The following is a 6000-nucleotide window of genomic DNA, read 5'->3' on the forward strand; positions in this document are numbered from 1 at the left end:
ATCTATAGTAAGTTCACACAATTTCCAACAAGAATGGCCAGCCTAATAGTTATTCTCACAGTGTTATATTAATTTTTACAAATACGTCACATTATAAGCTAACCCATTTACTTTGTAAAAGAGAATTTCTTTTTAATTCTGCATTTTCCTAAAGTATCAACTTTGTTATCTTGAATTAGCGACAATACAATTATTGAATTTCCGGTTTAAACATTATCATACTACTATTGCTAGACTTGGGGCAATCAAACTCCATGTTAGGTTACCAAAATTTTTATTCATTAACGCATTTAAACACTAGAGTAAATCGAGTTAATTACAATTTCATTCCTCACAATTGTCTGCACATCCTAACAACTTGTATTTTTCATCTAATTCTTAGTAGCGGGCCATTACTTAACATACAATATTGTTGATCCAACAGGAACATAGTCAACATTAACATATAGTTGATTAATACGTTCAAGTATTCCACGCGTTTCTTCCAAGATTAAATCCACACCACTATTTCCTTGACCTTTTGTTTATATGTTGTTATCTTGCGAGAAAAGACATAAAGTGACACCTGAAGTTGTCCCAAAATTTTAAAAAGACATTTTAACTATGTGGGGATTCTACTACCCCCTAAATAATTTTGAATTGATATTATTACATCATTTTTCGATCAAGTCCAAATCTTTTGAAACAAGTGTTATCACACATCAATCATTACATGACACTTGTTAATTTAATTAAAAATATAATATTTTTTCCATTTTAAGTTTTTTCGTTATTTCTCTCTCTCTCTTACTTTTTGACTTATTTTAATTTTGATTTCATCTTCCACCCCTCGTCAAGTTGAACCCCTTCCCCCTTTTTTTCTTTTCTTTTTCTTCTTCTTCTCCAGTCAAATTCCTTTCTTTCAATGATTTTTTAAAAAAAACACATACAATTTTCTAGATTTTATTGAATTATTGATAACAAAATTAATTATGTTTCTAAGAAAATATAAAATTTTGAAGGTATCATCAATTAATTTATCTCTTTTTCATATAACTTCAAAATTAGAAATGATAATTTTAAAAGAATCAGTGAATTTCCCAAAAATTGAAAGAACTTGATTGAAATCAAATAAAAAAAACTATAGGATACCTTCTAATCATCTTGAAATCTAATGGGTTTATCAAATTGTTCAAAATGTAAGAAAATATTTAGATAAGTTTTAAAATTGAAGAGAGTAAAACTAATAGTAGTAAAAAAAAGAAAAGGAAGGTCAAGTTGTGGTAAAAATTGTGACATTGAAAGTGAAAAGCTTCAATGGAGATGACAATGAATTTTTGAAGAAGAAAGCGAAAAAATAATAAGGAAAAAAAGTTAAATTAATAAGAAAAAATAAGAAAATATATTTTATAATAAAATAAAATTATATTAGTTAAAAAGTTAAATTAATAAGAAAAAATATGAAAATATATTTTATAATAAAATAAAATTATATTAGTTATTTTAGGTTGCTCACTCTCTTTAAGATGATGCATACACTCTCTATGTCAGGTGGACAAAAATGATGTAATAATATCAGTTCAAGATTGTTTAATGGGGTAATAGGACACCCACATAGTTAAGATGTATTTTTGAAAATTCGGGACAAGTTCAGATGCCACGTTATGTCTTTTCTCTTTATCTTGCACCCAATTTGAAAGATACAGTCTGTCCCGACATAGTGCTTTTTCTTGTCTCACACTTTTTTCTTGACACTCCAGTACACTGTTGAAATGAATATGGCACATAGTTAGCACGAAAGAGTTTATTGGCTTTCGACATGTCACTAAATAATGTGCCTTATATAGAAAGTTATTAGAACATGTAACTCTATCTTAAAAGGTCCACATTTATGCAGACCATATATATATATAGCAAGGTTACCTATTGTGCGATAGAGATGACACATCCAATAGTGAGGTAGAAAAAGAACCACACTGATTTGTGGTACGAGAACTACTAGCAAGATGCATATTTTATACTGTTCTTTATCAACTCGAACCAACGGACCACATCAATCTTCACTATCATAGTTGGCATTATCAGGACTATAATATCTACTACCAATATCAATATCAAGCTTCACAAGTTGATTTTCTATTTCTTAGGCATTCACAGAAGTGTTGGAGTGGTATTGGTGCCTCTGCCCGGTGCTTCAAGCCTCATTATGAAGTAAAAGACTTTGTTTCCTCATAAGCAAACTTCACTTCATTGTACTGAAGTAGTAGTGATCACGCCACCTTAATTCATTTGAATCCATCGATCCTCACAAGTACCATCAATTGGAAAACGTTAGTTCTTACTCCTATGTAGAAGGTTTGGTTGTCTACGAAGTGATTAATAACCATTGGCCCAGCTTTGTTGTGTTTAAAGCATGTAATGAGAGGACACTAAATCAAGAGCATGATATACCATTATAAGTCGAGTTACATATAAAATAGGTGGTGAGTTGTTCGCACTCAAGTCACATTGCCAAAACGATGTGAATCTAAAGGTTGCTTGGGGGGGGAGGAGGGGGGGGGGGCTAATTGGAAGTACAGGGGAATAAAGGTAAACATGAGATAACATTCTATTTGTAAACAAAGCATTAGTTCCATAATCGTTATTCATTATCTGATGATCTAGTTGCGTTCATGTATAAATGAAGGCTCTTGGTTGCTTTTTGGTTTCTCCGCAGATATTGGATTCACAGTTTTGACATGTAAGTGTGTGCCCATTCGAGGGGCATTGGAGGTAGTTTTATCGAGTCACAAAAGAAAGACAAGATTAATTGTTGCCAATAACCAAGAAGTAGAAGGTATAATGTCACGCCCCGAGCCTACTGTCATGATCCAATCCATCGGGTTGTGCGGGCACCTACTCTAACACCTAGATAGGAGAACCTTTACACCCAATTAAAATATGAAATGCAGAAATAAACAACTTTTCAATATATTAACTCATTTAGTTATGAAAACCATTTGTCAAACTTGATGAAACACACTGTCTTGGAAAAATACATAAATCCCTCCCTAGGTACAAGAGATTCTAAGAATATGCAATATTTAAATTAACAAGACACAACTCCCACCATAACAAAGAGAGGTAGAAGTTGTCGAAGATCATCTTAGTCTTCACCTAAGAAACATCACTAATCTTGCAACCAGACTATGTCAAGTGACATATAAAGAGTAGTATTAATACAAACAACATGTACTGATAGGCATCATCGGTCGACCTGAATCCACCACATAACACTACTAAAAAACTGCGAAAAAACGACGGACGGTGTCGCTCCAAAAAGCGACGTCATTTGTCACGCTGTCCGTCGCTTTTTAATAAAAATAATTATTTATAAAATTATTTTACAAAAAGTGACGGACGACATCTCTTAGTTCGTCGCTTTTTTTCGCGGAATTTTGAGCCAAATATATATATAATTAATAATCATTTATTTAATATGTATAGCGACGTCGTCCGTTGCTTTTTTTCACGGAATTTTGAGCCAAATATATATATAATTAATAATCATTTATTTAATATGTATAGCGACGTCGTCCGTCGCTTTTATTAAAAATAATTAAATATAAATTAAAAAGTTAACCACGCTGTCCATCACTTTTAATATATTTTATTTTATTAATTATTATTTTATTATAGCAACGGACGACATCTTTAAGTCCGTCGCTTCTTGGTCAATAATATATGGTCAACACTTAAATAAGCGACGGACAGTGTCGTTTAGTTCGTCGCTTTTTGGTCAAAATGTAGGTCAAACATTTTTTAAAAATCGACGGACAAAGAGACGATGTCCGTCGCTTTTCATTTAATTATGTTACAGCAGTGACGGGTTTTCCCCCAAATTTCCCATTCTCTTTCTCTCTTTTCTCTCTCTTCTCTCTCTTCTCTCCCTTCTCTCCCCGTCACCGGACCACCGATTGTCGCCACCACCACCGTCCGTTGCCGGCGCCATCATCCTCCCCCCGTCGCCGGCCAACCCCAGCTGCCACCCCACCCAAAAGAATTCCCCAACTGCCCCTTCTTCTTGTTATAAGGTTAGGGTTTAATTTTAATTTTATTTTTTTTGAATTCTAGTAATTATATTTGATTTCTTAGTTTGTATATTGTTTTAGTTTGTTGAATTGTGTTATTGAATTGTTAATTGTACATTTGATTATTGTTAGTTAGGGAGAGAATTGAGGATTTAGAAGTTAGAAGTTAGAAGTTAGATTAGTTTAACATTGATAGTTGAAATTTTGGTTAATTGAATTATATTCTTGAACTTAAATAGAAATTCTTGAACTTGGAAATTCTAGAAATTAGATATGAGCTTGAATATAACTAATTTTTGGATTAGAAGTGTATATTTGACTAATTTTATAGATTAGAGATATGAACTTGAATTAATTAGGAATTAACTTGAACTTGGAACTAGTTAGCTTGAATATATAACTAATTAAGTTTAGAAATTAGATATGAACTTGAATTGAAAACTTGAACTTATTAAAACTTGAATATATGTATATAACTAATAATCTTGGATTTGAAGTTTATATTTAACTAATTTTAGAACTTTCATATGAACTTGAACTTGAATATAACCAATTCATGGATTAGAAGTTTATATATAATTAAGTTTAGAAATTAGATATGAATTAACTTGAATTTAGAACTTGAACTAATTGAACTTAAAACTTGAAGGTTATATATAACTAATTGAATTTGTGATTTTAAGACTAGTTTGAATTTGAAATTATAACTTGAATTTACTATAAATTGAACTTAATTAGGAATATGAACTTGAAATGTTGTTGAATTTAATTTATTAGAACTTAATTTTTATTCTTATTAGAACTTGGATTTTATTTGAACTTAATTAGAATTTTGTAGTACTTGAAAATCTTAATGACCTTAATTAATTTGAACTTAATATAAATTAATTAGAACTATATTAAACTTAATTAATTTATAATAACTTGAAAACTTAATTAGGAATTAATATAAACTTAATTTGAACTTAATTAATTAGTATTGATTAATTAATTAATTAAGCTTTAACTTTGTAGATCTTGAACTAATTGAACTTAATTAGACCAAACAAAGCATATTTTGAAGTTGAACTTAGACTTGAACTTGAAATTAGAACTTGAACTTAGAATTTGAACTTGAAATTAGAACTTGAACTTATAATTTGAAGTTGAACTTAGACTTGAACTTGAAATTAGAACTTGAACTTGGAACTAATTAAGTTTAGAAATTAGTATATATGAACTTGAATTGAAAACTTGAACTTATTAAAACTTGAATATTTATATATAACTAATATTCTTGGATTTGAAGTTTATATTTAACTAATTTTAGAACTTTTCGTGCTAGGCAACTGAGGAAGCTCAACATCTAAAAAAGTTGATACAAGACTATATTGCTTCTTTCATCAAAGTAGGAGATAAGGTTGGTGCTTCTAAGTTTCTAAAGTTCAAGTACAATTGTTTTCAATAATGTGTTTGTGTCCATCGATCTAGTATTGATACTTAGCTTTAATTTTGTGATAATTTTTTTGTGTCCATCGAGTGTTTGTTAAGCATAAGTACCAACACTAATTGATCCTATTGATGACAAAATTGATTTTCTTGCAAGATCGATTTGTGTCCATCTAGTGTTGATATTAAGCTTTAATTTAGGAATAATGTGTTTGTTTAGCATAAGTACCAACACTAGTTGATCCTATTGGTGACAAAATTGATTTTCTTGCAAGATCGATTTGTGTCCATCTAGTGTTGACACTTAGCTTTAAATTTTGAAATAATATATTTGTTAAGCATAAGTACCAACACTAGTTGATCCTATTGATGAAAAAATTGATTTTCTTGCAAGATCGATTTGTGTCTATCTTGTGTTGACACTTAGCTTTAAAAAGTTGTTAAGTTGTTAAAGTTAAAAAGTTGTTAAGTTGTTTAAATAAGTTAAAATAAATAATGTGGTTAAGTCAATACTAAACTAGTT

The sequence above is a fragment of the Solanum verrucosum genome, unplaced genomic scaffold, assembly GCF_900185275.1.
Source record: "Solanum verrucosum unplaced genomic scaffold, falcon-dt-bn FXZP01000156.1, whole genome shotgun sequence".
Lineage (NCBI taxonomy): Eukaryota > Viridiplantae > Streptophyta > Magnoliopsida > Solanales > Solanaceae > Solanum > Solanum verrucosum.